This window comes from Zonotrichia leucophrys, chromosome 1 (assembly GCF_028769735.1).
Source record: "Zonotrichia leucophrys gambelii isolate GWCS_2022_RI chromosome 1, RI_Zleu_2.0, whole genome shotgun sequence".
NCBI lineage: Eukaryota > Metazoa > Chordata > Aves > Passeriformes > Passerellidae > Zonotrichia > Zonotrichia leucophrys.
This window is the reverse complement of record NC_088169.1, coordinates 12643883-12664349: the sequence shown is the minus strand read 5'-3', so window position 1 is coordinate 12664349 and position 20467 is coordinate 12643883. Positions and strand designations below refer to the sequence as shown.

Below are 20467 nucleotides of genomic sequence, written 5' to 3'. Positions count from 1 at the left end.
AGCCAGGGAAGCACACAAACAAAATCTCACTTTTCAGTGATCAGTAAACTTCAGTTGCCACTTGTCATTTTGCTTCTATTAATTTTGTTTTCATGGACAGTCAACAGAAGCCTTTCCAGGAATGTTAGTGAGGATGTTCTATGGCAGTGTCGTGCAATGGCAGCAACAGTTCAGCAAAATGTTTGGTGGGCTGCCTCTGCAGAGGATGCTTCAAAGCAGTTTTGTTACTTATGATAAGCATGTTTTATTCCAAATAGTGTAGGACAACAAAAAATATCTCTTTGAACATTTGTGAAGATGAAATTTGCTTTCAGATATTTACTAACATAAACTAACATTTACTAACAATTATTTATATAAGTTAGTCATTCCAGTTAGTGTTCAAGATAAAAAGGGCAGATAAATTCAGAACTTTGGTGTGCTTGTAAGTCAAATTCATGTCATAATGTTATTCCATAACAGTTTAAAAAAAACCCCAAAAAATCCTAAAAAAACGAAAAAAAAAAATTGGGAAGTTTTCTTCACTGGAAAGATAAATAAAATAAAATAAAACAAAATAAAATAAAATAAATTTTGTTTTTAAATAAGATAAATGGCCTTTTAAAAAGATGTGATACACTTTCATTTCTCCTTACCTTTTCCATTTCAATCATATTTAGCACAGGCACATATTCTTTCTGAATCTATGAAAATCAGACTATCAGGCTTTTGTTTATGTGTTGTTATTTCATTTTTTCAGTAAATCTAGCATTTCTGCTATCTCATTTCTCTATTACGGTCCAATCTTTCCTCAAATAATCACTTTACTGTGAAAAAATTCTTCTTCATAGAAATACTGAAGAAGGCCTGTGTTTTGGCCTGTGTTTTCAGCATACTCAATGTCCATTGTCCAATACAGAAATTACTAATGCATTTTATATCTGTTCTGAAGAAAAATAGATACAAAGTTATAAGAAAGAGTTTGGCTATTAGATTTACCTTCTAATGTTTTGGAGTTTATTTTTTATAATAACAAATTTTCTGGACTATTAGTTTGCAATTTAATTGTAAATCCTTCTTAAGGTAAGTAGGTCTCCAAAAGCATGGTAAAACACAAGAATCCATGTAACTAAAGGTATTGTATTCTGAAGAAGGAATTGTCATTTAATCTGGTAATACAATTAATTACATTCAGGGAATGGCTAGATACCTATTACACTTTATATAGAATCATACAATATTTTGCATTTGAAGGGACCTTAAAGATCATCCTGGTTCCACCCCCTGCCATGGGCATTGTAACCTTCCCTAGGCCAGGTCTCTCAAAGCCCCATCCAACCTGGCCTTGAACACTTCAGGGGATGGAGCATCCAGAACTTCCCTGGAAAACTTTAAAATTGTAAAATTTTATCTTCTTTTTACAAGTAAATATTTGTACCTTGTCATAAGCAACTCTGAAATTCAGAAGCTATCATGAGAGACTAAAGCAATACTGAGAAAAAAATCCATATATGTTATAGACAATACGTGACATACATTTTTGTGTAAATTCATATGTGTTATATATGTGTTTGTGGTTTTACATTTATGTAAATATCTCATGTAATGTCCTACGAAAGACGATCCCATTGGTAAATGAAACATCAAAAAATGAAAAAAGATACGATTTCTTGACCAAATCATTTTTCTTTCCATTAGATTTTTGTGTAAGCTGCATAAGGTTTATCACTTTCTGCACTGTTGTCAATGCTGTCAGCTCAGCTTCTCTATGGACATCAGCTGTCCTCATCCTGACCTGCAGGCTGCTGTGGCTGTCTGCCATCATGAAAGAATTCCTTTGCTTGACTTCATGATTCCCTTGACTGTATTTTCCTTAAAGTGGGGTGTAGCTCTGTTTAATACTCATGGTGCTGCTCCACAGTCAAGAATTCTTAAAGTTACTGTTTGAGTGTATAAATTATGTCAACAAAAGAGCAAAAGTAATCAGAGAATTGAGTAATTGCATTCTGAAAGACACATATTATTTAATATGAAGTATTTTAACTCTAAATCACATTTATTAGTCTACTATTTATTGTTTATAAAATGTGGTAAGATTGAGCTCTTTTTTTTTTTTTCTCCATCTTTTAATGCAGAATTCCCTTTTTAATGGGCTGTGTTAATCTTCATATATAGTATAAAAGGACACAGGTGTAGTGGTTTGCTCTGACTTCAAGGCTATCCAAAAATTTTTACCAGACAAAATAGGTTTTATGGTGGAGTGCAGCTGTGCCTGATATCTCTTATTATTATTTAGTTTCAGTAACTGATTTAGAATGTTTTATCGACCAGCTTCTGTAGGCAAGTTTTGCTTTTCCCAGTACTTCATTTAGGAATGCACACATTTTGAAGAAATACTTAACAGTGGTTGGAAGCTGAAGGCTAAAGAAAGAAAAGCACATTCTAAAAGAAAATAAAGACATAGTCCATTAAAAAGATAAGGGATTATAAGTTTTACCTGAAATGGCAGGGTTTCAGATGGAAATCCACCTTGATCTTGCTTTATACACACCTGAAACTCAGCCTCTGACATCCTGCTCTGAGTTTTTCTTTTCCCCACAGGCCCAGCAGTGTTTTGCTGACCTGAGTGTTTATGTTATTGGTATGTAGTAGGATACACACAAACTGAAGTTTGAAAGACCTTAAGTCCAGGGTTATGGCACTGTTAATCCACAGTTGGTACAAATGGAGGCAGCCTGGAGCCCACAGCTGGCACAGCTGGGGCCTGGCTGTGCAGAGCCAGGCAGGCACTCCTCTGGCTGTGCTCTGAGCAAGACATGCCTTCAGAAGATAAAGCTCCTTCCATTTTCCTGCCTACTTTTTCTATTGAATTTACCTTTTTACCTTGTAGGCTTCCTTTCAAAAAAATGCATCCCACAGTTTCTTCCTAGCTCCTGTGGAAGCAATTCTGTGAAAGAAAATACCTCAAAGAAAGCTGAATTTTTCCAATCGTACATGCCCAAGGCTGTTAAGTAAATCTATTATATAACTAGAAATACAAAGTCCTCTAATTCTTTTAGGGGTGCCTTTGAAAACTACCTCTGGCATTTACTTTCTGTCATTTAACTGCAACTCTCCTGGACCAGAGGAAATCCTTTAATAACCTGCAAGCGCTAAAGGCCTCTCTCTGTGTGGAGCGCTAACTAGTGAATCAAAGAGATTACTTATCTTGCTTGGACTGAAATTGTGTGTCAGGGCATAGTTATTAAGAAAAAGAAAATAAAATTATTTTCTTCCTGATTTTAAGTATTATATAAATCCAGTTGGTCATTTCAGATGGTCGCTGAAGAAAAGAGGGGCAGATGGAAAAACTTAAGATTCAGGGCTCTACTTTATGTTCAGTCAAGTAAAAGGTACATTATTTAAATGATTACTTGCCCATGCTTTTCCCACTTTCATAGTCTCCAAATGCAGGTGATTATAAATCAAGGAAATCTATCTTTCATATACAGTTAAACTTGCTATAAATTTTGATTTTCAAAAAAAATTCCTCACTATGCATGCAAAATTATATTTGGTTTCTGTTATTCTATAAAGGGAGGAACATTCTCCTTCTTCCAGTTGTCTTAAAGGAAAATATGTATGCATACTTGTAAGTATACCATACTTATATATATATATATTTATATATATATGCATGTATGTATTGATGTATTTGGGGTTTTGTTAGTTTTCTGTTAGTCTCATTATAATTTTGCATTTTTTCATGTAATAACGTTGTCAGAGCTTGAATATGTAGACAGATCTTGCTGATTGGTTCTTTGAAGATCCAAAGCAAAGTTGTGCTTTTATGCATTCATACTTTTATCCTTAATTTCCTGGTTTTAGCAGACATATTCCTGACTTGGATATTCTTCATTTTTACCAAGTACCATCCCACCAGTCTTTCACTTTCTGTTTACGGCATACATTATCATCACATTTTCAAACCTGCAAAATTTCAATTTCATTTCTGTTCATAGACCTTGAAAAGAATAATTAAGTAATTAAGGGAACATATGGAGAGAGATTATTTTTTTTCTATACTGTGCTAGAATTCCAACCATTTTCTTCTAGTTGAGTAGTCTTAGTACAGAAGAAATCTTAGCAATCTTTTGCATCAAAGAAGAATGCATCTACAGATCTGCATTTCTATAGTAACCTCACTGAAATATCACAGTGCTTTAAAAGTTGCTTTCTTTCTACATATGAAAGGTGAGCTGTGTTTTAAAGGACTGAGTCCTTACTGGTGCTAGAGTCATCTACTGACACCCAGTAAAATCCTGCTTAATAAGTATTTGTGTAGTTTTTAGAGGATACATGTGAGAGAAGAAAATAACATTAATCCTCTTGCTATTTTAGCATACAAAGACAAAAAGTGACAAATTTCAATTCAGATTTGGGTTTCTGCTAGTGGATCTATTTTTGTGTTAATCTAATATACAAAGCTCTCTGTGTGTGGTAAGTATATCACATCTTTGTATATGTCAAGTTCACTTATGGTACTTTAAGCAGTCTTTTTGTTGGTAAAATAGACTTTGGAGCTGGATCAGTCCAGGATAAAAGACATCTTTTGAAAGTATCTTATATATGGTAATGAACCATGATATAGCAATTTATTTGACTTATTTGTACATGAAATTGCTGTGACTTGAATTCTCTTAAACTCCAACCTCTGTTCTATTAAGGTGTCAGGGTGTCTTGGAACAGGTGGTTTCATTGTTTCCCTTGAGAATTTCTGAGTATAAGAGGAAATAGCTGAAATAAACCACTTGTCACTGTATGATTTAAAACTTCAGATAACTCAGGGATTTTTCTTTTATAATCCTATGAGTTTAACGTCCTTTCCTAACTGGAAAACATGAATAAAACTTCAGATCCCTGTTATCCATACATTTTAGAAGGTATAGAAAGTAATTAATCTTACAGATTTCTTTCTGTTACAAATAGACATGAAATAAAACCACTATAAATGCCAGACTGGTACAGCTTTTAGAAACAAATTTAGCAGCACGTAGCACCTTTTAGGTGACTGATAGGTAATTCTTTTTTAATTTCCCTCTTATGGAAGTTATGTAATAAATTATATTTCATAACTCAGGATGACTGAAAGACTAATTTTAGCTCTGAAGTGTTTTTACATCTAAATTGATCAATAAATTAGATGAATTAATTAATTTCTGCTATCAGGGACAAGGACTATCAGTGCATGCAACCTTGCTGATGTATGATTTATTAGTTTTTCAAACAAAAACTTTTTTTAACTCTCTGAACATCTCCCATTTTTGGTCTTTGAAAAGGCTATTGCAAAGAATAAAATTTCATCCTATTAGTAAGATGTGGAAGTTCTGTCAGTAACACAAACCAGCACTAACCTGCAAAAACATGAAAAAAACTCAGGATAAATGCAATTTATTTCTGAGAGCTGCATAATTTCAAAAGAAGTTTCCTGAAAAATTAACATCATTACATTTTTTTCCATATAGCCAAAGTTTTACCTGATCATAATGAAATTATGTAAGTGAAAAATAGAAGAATTATTGATACATGAACAAATATACAGGAATTCCCATTAATTGAATGAGAAACCTTTTATGTTTGGTGAAGCCTTTTGAAAATATTTAGCTTAAAAGAAGATGTCATTCTCCTGTTCATAATTTTCATAAGTCTCAATTAATTCTGAATTAAACCCAAACAAACTGGTACCTAAGTAACACTTGGGCTCTTTCCACACATATCAAAACCTGGAATGTGCTAAACCATCAGAACTCTAAGGAATCATGCCAAGGATTGTGCTACAAATTCCAGCAATTCTGTCTCTGAGGAATAATTCCTTTAAAGAATAAACATATCTTCCAAAATATCATTTCTGATGACAAATATATACAAGGGAAATTAACCATAGATACTTGGTAAAAGTCTGAAAGAATTTTAGAAAAATCCTCCAGAAATCAAGTGTAGTTCTTCCAATTTACTCTCTGTATCTCCTCAACTTAGCTATGTTTCTTTTAAATTCCTCTCCATTTGAAATTTAATTGGGTAAATGAAAAAAATGCATGTGAAACTATGTAAAAATTACATACCATATATACATTCCAGATTATAGTTTGAGAAATACAAGGAACACTTTAGCAGGAAAGCAGAATAAAATGCATTATACAGATTTTTTATATGAAAACAAAAAATATACTCATGTAATCATTATGCCCAATGTATGTTTTCTATATAATGTACCATTTCAGGGTAGTCTTTTGTATAATGTTTGTATCATATTTATTGCTTCTTCATTTTGCCCCAGTGGTTCCATCACTGACTGCTGAATAAGCAAATTAAAATATTTCTGAATAAATTACCTTGATTTGGGATTCTTACTGAAAACAGCTCAACTTCATCTGAATCTTCAGTATTTGTTTCTATTAAGCAAACCTATTTACCTTGGGTTGATAACCCTTCATTCTGCTGATCTGTAAAACATTTTAGGTAAGTTGATTTATGATTAGTGGTCAGTCTGTTAGATAAAAGCCCTGGTTTGCATATCTGTGTTTTCACAGCAGATACGGGGTATATATTTTCATCAGGATTAAAAAAAAAATTAAAAATGAGCTGGTCATTAGCAAAATTTGATTCTTACCAATTTTCTCTTTTCTTTGTTTTCTCTTCTATCCTACCCTCACTTACTAGGCTTTATGATTATTAGTGAATTTTTTTCCTTCAATCTTTGCTTAAGAAATCGTTTGAAGAATATCAGGATAAAATTAATACACTAAGTATTTGCAAAATACTTCATTTCTATTCTAATTTTAAGACTGTAGGAAGTAGAAAATACATGCATGATGACAGATCTTCCTTTGGCCAAGTCTTCGTGAGCAGTTGTGAACTTCTAGGAACCAGTGAATATCAGTAGACCCCAGTACACCCCGTTCAAGCCAAAACCTTGCCATCTGAGATGTTTTTCACCATACTTTGTTTTTTATTTGTTCTTTAGTTATGATAATAGGGTTTCAAGATAGTTCATTTCAGTGCAAAAATCTATTTACATCTCAGAGAAACTTTTGCTACCTACATGTAGCTATGGGCAATTTCTCTTGCTTTCTATCAGCGTTTCTTTTCATTTCTATCAACGACCCCAACTTTCTTGTAAAAAATTTGCGTTTGGGTTAGACCTTCACGCTCAGGTAATACTTGGCTGAAGCTTATGCTGCCATTACAACAAGATATTAGAGTTCTCTTTACTTAAAATGACAAACTAGAAATGACAAACTAGAGAGAGAAGTGCCATGTGTCAGAGTCTGCCCTTGGCACTGCATTTCTCTGAATACAGTGCAGCTTTTGGAATGCTGTGCTATAAGGTCTGCATGTCTGACTTGCACACCCTCAAAAACCCAGCAAGGGCTGAACTGCATCATGAAATGCCTAAATGTCTGTAATGGTCTTGGTCTTGTTATTCCAGAATTTATCTAATGAAAGAAATAGTTGTGGTGAAATGACCAAAGAAAAAAGTATCTGTAATGTGTTCAAAAATCATATAAAGGTGCATATATTTATTGGAGGGGTGCATGATCCCTCTGTTAGTTAAAGGGTAAAAAAATATTGTGGCATGTAAGGTGAAGTTTCCAAAACTTTGTAAATACTCCTAGGCTCTTGCAAGATGACCTTCATTAGTATATTTCCTGAGTACATAACTAACTTTAGAAAATATTACACTTTGACAAGTTTAGTTTTCATATTATGATAAAGTTATGAAGTTCTCTTTTAACTTGCTAAATTAAAACCAATACTGCACAAAAAATTACAATGGCATGATAAAAGCATTAATTTAGTCTTAAATATTTAAAATATATTTCTCTGAAGTAGTAACTATAAAAGTAAATATCATAGCAAGATGAACAGAGCATTTTAAAAACCTACTGCATATTCTTGTATTTTGGAGTCTGGGTGCACTCCGTAATCATACTCCTAAACTGTGCTGCCAAGATTTGCATGCAAAAATCTATTATGGATTTTTTTTTGTTCCAGTGAAAAAAAAGGAATGAGAACATATCCATTTATTGGTGACCTTTTTTTCCTCCTTTCTTTTCTGCCAGTAGTCACAAAGTAGAGATAATTCAGTCCAGGAAATAAAAAATCCTTCTGTAGGTAACTTTTATTTTTCTCCAAGGAGTTATCTCCATATTTCTGCAATATTGAAAGAACAGATTATGTAGCTCAGCCCTATCAAGCCCCATGAATTTGCAACAGTTCTTTTCCCACTGCATCCTTGCAGTGCCTGCAATTTAAGCTTTCCCAGCACTGTACAGGGGTGTCTCATTGGATGGAATGTGTAAGACAAGGCACCATTTGGGTCTTTGTTTTTCTTGCTAGGTCATAGTAAGGAAGGAGGATCTGTCTGTAGCACAGATTTTTGTAGTTGATTTTTGAAATGAATGAGGATCTGGCCAAGCCACCTTTGATTCAGATTATATGGGGAAAGAAATAGGTAAAAATTGATGAAAGTAAAGGTGCTTTTATTTTCTTCTTTTTTGCCACATTATTAATACGCATTTTTTTCCATCTGTGAATTAGCTGCAAAGTGCACGTTATACCCAACATTCTCATTTCTACCTAGCCAGTGGGATTCTTTTTGTGTTTGAAAATGTGTTTGCTCTCATAATAGAGACCTCTTGACAGAGTTGCAAAATGAACTAAACTGCAACTGCTTTGCCATTTAAGTTTCAAGAAATTGCATGTGGTTCTGCTTTCTAAAATTTTTCAACATAATACTGTTGCAACAGTATAAAGTTTATTCTCCAACTTCAGGTGTCATGATCACCAACTTCTTCTCTCTGAAAGAGCTCCTCACACTTGATTTATTGATAAATTTGCAGTACTACTCTCCTCATGGCTTGCAGTTGTTCTGTAGAAAATAATGAGGTGTTTGAGTTGTATTATGAAAGAAAAACCACAGCCCACTGGTCCTGAACTCTGAAAAGATTTTCCCTTACTGGTTCAAGGAGAAAACTTCCCCCCTCTGCTAGACCCCAGCCTGAGCATTCAGGTTTGGGATGAGCAGTCTTACCAAGCCTTGGCTATTGAATTATCTGAAAATCTCCACTGGCAATTTAGAGGCATGGGAAAAAAAATTGCAAGATCAAATATTTTATTTAATTATGAGCACTGAAATATTTGTATTCTTATGGAGATTGGGAAAAATCCCTTGCTGTAAAGGGAAACATTGCATCCTTAAAGCTTAAAGTGTATTTTCCTGTCAAAGTTTAAATTTAAGAGATTGGCTTGTTTTATTTTGGTAAAGTTGATATGCACATTCAGATTAAGGGAGAGTTTTAAATTGGAAATTAGGAAGATAAGTAGAGGAGCACGTCACTGCTCGTTAGAAGAGTACAGAATCAAATCCTAAACAAATAAATACAAATTTTTAGACCACATTGACAAGTTTTCTGGAATAATCAATGGCTATGATGATGTAGAATTCTTAAGAGCTATCTACATTGTTTTCTGTATTTATTACTATGATATACTTGTTCATTTTAGAGATGAATATTGCTTGAAAAAATATTTTCCAAGTCACAGACTATAGAACTGATGTATCAGTTCTGTTCCCTACCATATGGAAATGCTTAAAGCAATGCATTGTACCAGAATACTTCATCTCCAATGCTTTCAGTACTACTTGCTCTGTGATTTCTTGAAGTATTCATTAATTAAGGAAGCATAATGCAAATTATTGAATTTCAGACTAAGACCAAAGTAAATGAATGTACCTTTAAAAGGAGAAAAATGCTATTATTAGAATACTTCTAACTTAGTTTATTTAAATTATTTGCATAGCTGTAATTAAGCTATAGTGCACTTCATTTCTGCATTAAAATTAAGTAGAATAAAATTATCACTTTTTAATAACATCCAATTAAATGTCATTAATAAGAATTTAATCACCATGTTTCATATTAGATATAATTAGCTAATGATCCGTAAATCTGTATGAAGCACACCTTAACAATATAACCCTTTGCATAATAAAATAACCTATCTAAGCCCAAGAAGTAATTAGAAGATGTCATATCTGCCATATTTCACTGTCCATGAGAGAAGACAATTGAAGCTCTGATTAAGTATACAATATTAAATTTGACTTGCCCAAAGCCCTCTCTACCATTATTTATGCTTCTATTGGGTACTTTCTATTTAAATTATCTTAATCATCTTATATTTATATATATTTGTGTTTTGGTAATTTGTGGCAGGTGAGGAAATAGCATCTGTTGGGGGTTACTCCATTAAACTATTGCATAGACTATGCTGGAGGAGTTGGCTTCAGTTTTCTTGGTTTGGTCTTTGCATTAAAAATTTTCACCAGATAATTTATTTTATTAAAATAAAAATTTTCTAAGAGAGAATTTTGTGATTTCTGGGATGAATTTTCTCAGATTCTCTGAGTACAATTTATGCTCAAAATCAGTGAGAAAAAAAACTTCTATTTGGTTCATTGCATCGGTGCTACCATAGGATTTCAACTTTGATGACACTATGAGCTAAACTATCCTGCATGTCTGCTCAAGTCCTGTCATACTTTTGGTTTTTCCAGTCATCAAAGAAAACAAACCCTAAGAAATCAAATGCCCACATTTGATTACTATTTCCTTTTGAAATTAAAAATAAATAATGAAAAAATACTGTTGAAATGTATTTTTTTACTTGTGCCCTCGTAGTTTATTGAGTTTTGTCATCTCTATAACTCAGGTATTTAAAAGCTGTCTGGACATGGTCCTGGGCAATCAGCTCTGTGTGTCCCTGCTTGATCTCCTGAGGCAGCTTCTGACCTCAGACATGCTGTGACTCTCTAATTGCTTTGGTACCACTCTGTTATGAATATCTTGTGCACTCTCAGAATTCCAACAAGAGATAAGCACGTTCTGTCAGTCAGCTCTGATTAGATGCTGTGAAATACCAAGTTAAAACTGAGACTCTTGTTTGATTTTAATAAATGCACCTGTCCTTGAAGCTGTCCCATCAAAAGACAGAAGAGCCCTTTAGTAAATATATTGCTATTCAGGGCAGACTTTGCACTGGTATTTCATTTTTAACCTCATCTTTACCTTCTTTTATTCATTGATTTATCTGTCTTTGGAGGCTGAAACAGAAATTGAATCTTTCCTTTGCACATGTTTTAGTATGTCATAAAGTTATATATTGCATTACTTACTTAATAAAGATTTAGAGAAGTAAAATTAATTCATTGATCCAGACATGTTAGTTTTTAAAATGTGTGTTGTTATATCATATCACTCATGTCAAACCTAGTTTAGAAAGTCTTAGTAATCAAAATCATCAACATTGGTCTTAAAGAAGGAGAGCAATGATTTTCATTAATATAAATGATAGCTAAAAATCTCTGTCATATTTTAAATAATTCAAAATTATTTTCTATTAAGAATTCTTAAGATTGCTTCTAAATACTGACTGGTACATCATAAAACTACATTTATTCAGAAAAGAATAATCAAATTAATTTTTAAAATTTTTGTCTCAGAATAAAGCATGGAGTTTCTCCACTAATGCATTGAAAGAAAAATATTTTTTAATTCATGTAAGAGTTTCCTTCATTATAAATATTTTCTCTGTAACTCCCACATCATAGAAAGTGGAGCTATATAAAACTGAAAACGTACTCTTAAAATTTCACAACCTCATAATAATTGAATTGGATGTCTGAATGTTATTTGGGTTTCTGTTCATTTCATACTGCATTCCTAACCTAACAAATTTAAATGTTATGCTTTTATAAATTTTATGTTTGGATTCTCAAATACAAAATGCTACATTCTTTGATTTCTCGAAGATCATTAGAAATCTTTTTTTTAAGGAGCAAAGGTACAGGTAGCAATTCATTGGAGATCATTGCTAGATTGGGTGCAAGACAATTAGCACATGAAAGAGTGCTATTTAAGGGTCCCTTAAGGGATATTGAAAGCAGAGTTTATAACCCCTGTCCTGGGGAGTCCTTGGGCCACCAGGGGCTGGAGGGGCTGGCTGGGGATGTGCTGGGGTGGGGTTGTTCTGCAGTGGGCACTCCACCAGCTCAGCCTTGCTGTCAGGATCCAGCCCAGCTCTCAGCTCCCTACTGATCCTGTGCCTGGCTGTTGGCACTCCTGATTTCTCAGCTGAGAATCTTCCTTCTGTGAGGTCAGGGAACATCCTGTCCTCAAAACATGGCTGTAATCAGCAATCACTCGGTTCAGAGTGTGATGATAATCATTCACTTTCATCGTGGATTTGCAACACGAGGTCAGACTTTTTTCTCCTCAAGGCATTTGAAGGGTGCAATTGTGTGCATTGATTAGGGTAAAACAAGCTTATGTACTCTAAAATGATTGAGAAAATCTATTAAAGGAAGCATTTCTCTGGTCTGGAATACATATTTTTGCCTTTTAAAAATTAAAATGGAGGAGAATACAGACACCATAATCTATTACAAATTATATAAATGAAGAAGACTGATTTTATATAGCTTTTTTATTCACATTTTCAGAAAAGAAAATTAGAAATGTTTAGTTCCTAGAAAAGTTTAGCCAGGGAAAAAGAAGACAGACATTCATAATTGCATCTGTGAGGAAAATCAGCATAAGATGGCAAATTGCACAACTTTGGTCCTTTCATTTTGCATTTCATTTGCATGGATGTACTTTTGTCCTTTATTATGTCTTTCTGGGGCCTGAACTTCCAGTTCCTCATGGGAGATGGGAATAGGCATGGATGTGAGGCATCGTGCTGGATTTTTCCAAGCCAGAGGAGCACTCAGAGGTTTTGGTGTGAGATATTTGATTTTCAGTCTGAAGAAGCAAATGAGATATGAGGTGTGAGAATACACCATAGTACGTTTGGTAGGAGATAAGCACTGCTGGCTAAGTCAAAAAGTGGAAGGATATTTGGCAATATCATATTTTCTGCATAGCAATGTGTGTAAATTTGCTTGGCGTTCAGTGAAAGTTAAGATGTTTCCAGGACTCCAGAATTATCACCCGCATTCTCTGCTGTTCAGTGTTCTACATCCTCCAGAGATGCCTGTTATTTGTTGACTTTTAGCTGCACAATTAAACCAGCAACATGACTGGGCATCAGGTTTCAATTCTTCACCAAATAATTTTGAGAGAATCCTAAAAATTAAAAGATGGCTAGATGTTTAAAAAGCAGATACTTTAAACTAATTCAATAGGTGATTTGGCTGCAGATATCATAATATCCCATAATATCATAATATGCTTATCAGATGAGGCATATCCCTTGACATAGTGGTAAAGAGAGTATAATTTCCAACTTTAGTAACTGGTAGCTGCTGGTAAACACCTTCCTTTAGAAATTGGAATGTTGCAGGTTCTAGCTTGATTCTTGCCATTTCAGCAAAATAGTCTCAATTCTGCCTAAAGCAAGATTTTCCAAAAAATAAACATCTCTTCCTTATTCTCATTTCCCTGTTCCGGAAGTTTCAACAGATTAGTAGAACTATAAATCACAGGGAGGAATTCATAGGAAAACAATTGCAGTGCGTAGCCAAAACAGTCTCTCAAAGAGGCAGTGTTTGAGAGTCAGGTGGAGAAGCAGACTTGTCTTTTCAATATTCACAGTTTGTGAATATTTAGTCTAGGTTTTCTTCATCTTTATTCTGAGGGTCACAGCCTGTAGAGAGATAGAACATAAGTAAATAAAAGTAGTATGGAAAGTAATCTTACCCCCTAAAGAGTTGCAACTGAGCCAATTACTAAGGATTAGGAGCAGGCCTGCTGTTAACAGGCCACGCCTGTAGCCAATAAGAAGAGTATTATAAAAGAGTGGATTGGTGGGAACTGGAGTCAGTTGGTTGCTGTGGGGACAAGAGTCAGTGCCTAGAGGGGCTGCTTACAAGAAACATCAAGGAGGTACAAAACTTTAGTAATACGAAGCCCTTGCAATATAATGACACTAGAACTCTTGCACTGTAATGACAACAACAGCCCCTCAAGTTCATTAATAGCCAAGAGTCTTCACCAAGCTGGTCATTATATGTATTATTTACCTGCGTTTACAAGAAATTACTTTAAGACTGTATGTAAGTTATGAGTTAACATAGCAGTCCAAAAAACAAACCAGAACCCTCATGTTGGTTTATGTGGAAAGCCTAAAGTTTAGGTGTTTTTTTACAATTTCATTAGATCCTGCAATGCATTTATTGCCTGGCAGGGAGTAAATAGTTGCTCAATTCGAACTGTAGGCTCAGACTTCTGCCTTTTCTCCATGCCCTGTCTATTAAACATATTTGTTTATTGCACATTACCCATTTGGAGTCCTGCAGTGTTCATTAGCAGAGAGGAATCTATCTGGGAAAAAGACTGTCATTTTAGCATTCTTATACGAGTTACTCTCTAGGAAGCAGTTTCTGATGTTGGAAATTAAATACTGCTATAGCATGCATTTTAACTAATCAGATCCATTCAAAACTCTATCTGGGGGACGTTTCTGAGTCATGAAATGCTGATGGCTGACTTTCATTGAAGGTTTCAGCTTAAGTACTGTTAGTTTTATTTGAAACCTCAACTTGCATTTAACAGTATTTAAAAAATAGAAAACTTTGATTTGAAGACTAAAAACTCTACTAATCTTTGAGAATCGTATCTACAATGGAGTTTTCAGATTGTCTATTAACTGGGTGGCAGCTTTATAATAAAAGATTAAGACCAGAAGTGAAAAAGGACACTAATCTTCAGTTGCCTTATGTCAGTCAGGAGAGGTTGCTGTGAAGGAACAGTCTTGTATAACCTCAACAGCTGCATGCCAGGAATGTGGCATTAATGTGGTTTGAATTCTGCTTGCACTAAACAAGTACTTTTCTTCAAAACACTACATTTTCTGAGGCCAGTATGAGATGTTATCTCACTATTTTATTTCTCCCTATTCAAGTGAATTCCATAGATTTTTAACTTTTTTTTTCCTACAGCATTTTAAGACAATAACATAGTGCCTTTAAGTAAAAATCTATCTTTTATTTTGTTGCGTGTCTGTTAAATTGATGAAAGGGTTGCAAGCACAGTGTCTGGGGCATTCTTTATTGCTACCCCTACTTATTTTCTTTAGTGTTCCATCATAACTGGTATTACAGGCAATAACAGTCAAAGCAAAGAGATTTTATTGTTTCCTTTGTGTTGCAAGCATCTGAAGCCTAGCTCTCAAATTCTGTAGTTCCAAAGAAATATTTGTCTCCGGCCTGGGAGGAGGCTGGCTGCTCTGCTTTCTAGCAATAGTGCCAAGTAATTCATATATACTTAAACATGACACCTATTAGGCAGTAGAAACAGACAGCTTTAGTATTGGAAGGAAAGCAGTATTAGGCTTCAGGTAGGTGGACCTTTCCATTTCTGCATAATAATGAAATTTCCTGGTTTTCCAAGTGATATCTGGAAATATCTCCTCCTGTCTCATGAATTTTGTAACACATTTCAAAAAGAAACCATCCTTTTAGTGAAACAAAGAATTATGACATAATGTTATCCCAATAATCCATACTTGCTATGCATTATTGCAAAGTCCCAGTGTATTTTTGCTAACTGACACCTCTATAGTGTTTAACTCCTGATAACTTTCACTGGGGTTTTGTTTTGGTTTTTTTTTTTTTTTTTGGTATTAATATCATCATATTATTAGCTACATAGAGACTTACTCTGTACAGTACCTGTGACCTTTTCCATAATGGGATAGGTGTGGTTGGTTTCCACAAAGTTGGTGTCCTTTCCCAAAGCTTTGTCCATTCTCTGTGTGGAGAGATCTTTAACCCAGAAGCACACTTACCACTTCTACCAGCAATACACAGAATTTGCTGAAGCTTGAAAACTTTTGCAAAGCAGTTTAATGCTGGGGAGCTTTAGAATGCTTTTAGAGATGCAAGAATATTTGTTCATGCTGCTTGCCACATCACAGGTTGTATCCATGAGCTATGCTCTTGTGGAATCCACATGAAAACTTTACATATTTCAATTGCAGAAGGCTTTTCCTAAGTTTTGAATCCTAACAAGTTTGCAAAGATGTCAAAGCTCAAGACACACATCCCATGAAGTTTGTTGTAGAAGTGGTGATTTATTTTTATCAGCAAATTTACATATAAAACTTTAAAGGAATATCTACAGTTCATACATTACTTCTTTCTGATATATTTTTTCCAGATTCAGCGATGATGCTAATTCTTCTTCAAAATCTTCTTTGAAAACTGAGAAATTCTCTCTAACTTGTGTGTTGAAGCCTATTCCTTGTCCTGCTTGGTTTTTTTGTAAATTATCTGTTACAGAATCGCTTGCTTAATTTGTATGTGCATTAAATTTCAGTTGTTAAATTTTGCAACGTAATTTCAGTATCATGTTTTTCAGAGAGAGTTATTGTGAGAATCACATATAATTCATTAATATGTTTATCCCTCTGCCCTTTCTGGATTGGTCTTTCTAGGATCTCTTTAAAGTGAACTGTTTATACAGGAATAGGAAGATGGGAAAGAATACTTCTGGCCATAAATTTTGCTCTCTGTGTATGCAGATTATTGATTGCACATGAATGTTTTATTATTTCTCAGGCAGAATGATTTTTCAGACTTCATATCCTTGATGTAGTTTACTTTTCAATTACTTTAGGATAAACTAGAAACAAAAGCAGAAGAAATCCCTTGAAGGAAAGTGAATTAACAAGCTAGGCATGAGGTCAAACATAAAGTAAATGTACAGCTGGGCACTTCAGAACCATTCTGAAGAAACAAATATAAGCATGCTTGGGTGCTCCCATATATTACATAGGCAAAAACCAATAAAACTAAATCAACCTTGACCCAACAAAGTTGAAATTAAATGGAAGAGAGGGAAGTTAAAAGAAAAACATATGTTGTGTTTTTCTTAGGTTATTAGTGTATTCATTCATCATTAGGCAAATAGAAGTGTATTTTAAAAAAGGTTTACATAAAGAAACTTACATTTAAGCCTTCTCATTTCAAAACCTCTAATAAATACTTATTTTTCTCTTTCTTTGTAAGTATACTCATTGCTCAAAATATATGCCATGAATGTTAAAGTGACATTTAAAAGCACTAAATTTTGTTACCTCTAGTCTTTTCCTAGTGTGTTTAAATTTCAAATTATGTTTAATCAATATTGTACAGTTGTATAGTTTTTAATGAATTGTGAACTTCTGGAAATTTAACTTTAAGAAGGGAGCTGGAGTTTGAGTCATTTAAAAAAATCCTCAAAGCCAACTAACCAAACAAAAAGAAAATAAATAAACAAAAAACCAAAGCAAAACAACGGCAAAAAAAAAAAAAAAAATGCACTGCCCAATGCACAGTTCTTGTTCTGTTCCAACGAACAAGAACAACCTTAAATAAGAAATTAGGAATTCAAGTTAAGTATAAGAGCACTTTGATAGTACATGCACATTAAACTGAAAAACCAATTGATAGTTATTTGAGAATCCCAGATTTGGTTTAAATCCCCAATATTTGAACCTTATCACCTTTTGGAAAAAAAAAAAAAGAAAAAACAAACAAGCAAAACAACTCAACCCAACAAAAAACATCAAGCCAGTTGGAAAATACTGAGTTAAGGAAAGTAATTCCCTGTGGAACTGTCAAGTGGGCATGTTCTTCTTTCCTCTAAGGATTTGCCTGTAATTTATCTGCTAGTTTCACACAGATCTTCATTGCCCTGGTGAAACAAAGAGGAATCAGCAATGTTTAGACTCTTATTCTAAAGTCAAGTATTCTGTCAGAACTTGGTTCTGGCAGCCTCTGCTGATATATTGAAGAGCCATACTTTATGAGTGATTTCTTTGTAATGTGCAGATGTCTTGGTGCTAGTAAGGAACATTCAAATGCATTAATATAATAACACCCTCCATTAACATCAATAGTAGAACATAGAGTGACTGCAGCTATTTGTAGCCCTAGACTGAAAACAGAATGTGAACTCTTATGGTGAAGATAGAAAATTAATTTTGAATCACTCTGATGCTTTTTAATTCTCTGGTTTTTTGTTGTTGTTTTCCAAGGATAAAAGATTTAGAAAGCAAAGCCAAATCCAGAAATTCTAGCATTGGGCTCTCCCCCTCACACTGATTCTGCCCTGTGTCTGTTTTCTCTTCAGGTTTTACTGTGATTGCCATGTAGGGGGTTGCAGATCCCTTCAGTCCAGTGGGGCCAGAGACATATTCCTGGATCACTTATGAGTGGCTGTGGCTCCTTTGTTTCCGTATTGGTCTAGCTTGAAAAATGAAAATATTAAATACCAATAACTTTGTAGTAAATCTTCTGTACTGAATACACAGACTGTAAGTTTCTTTCTCTGTCTTTAATTAAAAAGAAGAACAAAACCCCAGATAATCTATTTTTGAAAGGTCCAGAAAGACTTTACTGAAGATGGAATTAGAGCTGTTATTGTGTTAGAGCATTATGTGCACTTGAAAATTAAAGAGCTGTAGAAAATTGATACAGAAATTGATCTGTCATGTCTAAAATAGCAGAAAAAAAACCCTCAAAAAACAAAAGAAAACAAACCCAAACAACCCCCCCCACCCCCAAAATATACAAGAGAAAACCAAACCAAAAATCAAACCAAACCAAAACACCAAACCAAAACAAAACAAAAAAAAAATAAAAAAAATAAAAAGAAAAAAACCCACAAAACTGATTGCTTGCAATCTAGTTTCTGTGTGGGTAATTAGACAGGTTTTACATGCCCAAAGCCAAAGAATGGATTGATGACACAACTAAGAGTAGCTAATAAAGATTCCCTCAAAACTTACTCTTTTAGAATACATCTTCTCTGGGACATAGAGTAGTGTATTTTTTTACAACACTATATAGGTTAAAAGGCCTTTTAATGTATGTCTGGGAATTGAACCAACATAATTCAAAGCCTGGTTTTAAAAAAGTCAGCATGCAAATAGAAAATTATACATTTTTTCTTCTCGGGGGTGAGTTTCCATAATGAAATTATGATCAAATATACTCTTTTTAAAAGTTTTTTCTTTAGCTTTGCATCATTTTGGGTAAAGTATTCAAATACTGTGGTTATAATCACAGAAAATAATTTCACAGTAGTAGGAAATTCCATGTAAATTCAGAAAGCTCAAGTACTTGAAATACTGGAATTATGGTAGACAGAATACGCAAATTCCTGTAATTATGGACTTATTCTGAAGAATAAGATCAAAGAGTAGATTTGCAAGGAATTCAAACCTTAGGATAAATCCCAAGCAATATTTTGTTACCTAGTATTTAATTGAAAAATGAATTTCTGTGTTTTGTTGCTGATGGTGGGCTACTGGGTAAATTATAAGGAAGGAACAACATATGAAAGGATGTGTTTTGCACAGCTAAATGAGCTGCAGTGTTGGTGTAAACAGAATTAGAATATCTGTCCTTGATGCAATATGTACACTCTGCTACATAAAAAATCCCTCACAGATTAAAATATTGATATTTAATAAATGGATCAAAATGCCAGCAAAGAATATGCAACAACATATTTTATGTTTAAATTTATGGTAAACAAAAGGTCAGTTGGCATAATTTTTGTGCCAGATTTACTGCTAACATGCTGTGCTTCTTACAAAATAAATAGAATGTTCCTATCTTTGAGTCCAATTTTGCTTGCAAATCCTTTAAAAATTTAAAAGCTTTACTTCAATGGGCCTTGCAAATCTCAATTTAGGAATTTTGACATTTCATCTATTTACTCACAAGGACTTTAGAGCTACACAAAAAGAAAATTCAGAAGGGAGTGATATGTAATACCTGTATAGTTAACAAACTGCCAAGCTCAACCTCTGCCTTCTTTCATTCAGATATTTAGACATTAATAATTGGAAATCTGGTACTGAAGGTAGTGGAGAGCCATGGACTACCCATTGATCTGCATTTCAGTCTGTGAAGTAGAAGGACAGAATCACTGATAAGTTGTTAATTTATTATTCAGAGTTCTTAATCTTCATTTCTTACATCCTGTTTGTTTTGCAGATTAGGTGAAAACTCATGCTACCCTCCATAATTGTATAAGAAAGCATGTACAAATCAGAAGTCATATATAAATCATTAAACTGTAAATTTTTTGAAGAGAAAAACCATCAATTTATTTAGCATTTATTTAAACCATACTGAGTAGTTCTGATAATGCTATTTGAGATTGGAAACCAAGTAGTGAAGTTAAGAATTAAGCAAGGAATTCAGACAGGAATTACAAACTTCCATTTTGCCAAACAACTTGCTTTACATAAATGTATTTCTGTGCATGCTAGGATCATTTCTTGGGTCCAATATGGAATTTTGTAACCTAAGAGTGAAAAAGACTGAGGAGTTGATTGAGAGTGAGTCACAATATTCCATAATCCTTCACTGTGGTGGTTGCAAGATGGGCTTGGGAGATGGTTCACTCTTCCTTTTTTTATCCCCCTCTGCTGTGGTTGGGATATTAAT

General features: G+C 33.9%; 1 protein-coding gene and 1 long non-coding RNA gene across 5 annotated transcripts in view; both read left to right on the top strand.

The window, feature by feature from the left end:
- Nucleotides 1–20467, top strand: part of IL1RAPL1 (interleukin 1 receptor accessory protein like 1) — a 686647-nt gene that overhangs the window by 154145 nt on the left and 512035 nt on the right. The gene's annotated exons all lie outside the window — the stretch shown is intronic.
- LOC135444974 (uncharacterized) lies at nt 13867–18563 on the top strand. Its single transcript, XR_010439400.1, has 2 exons — nt 13867–13907; nt 18138–18563. It is a non-coding gene; the product is annotated as an uncharacterized LOC135444974 (long non-coding RNA).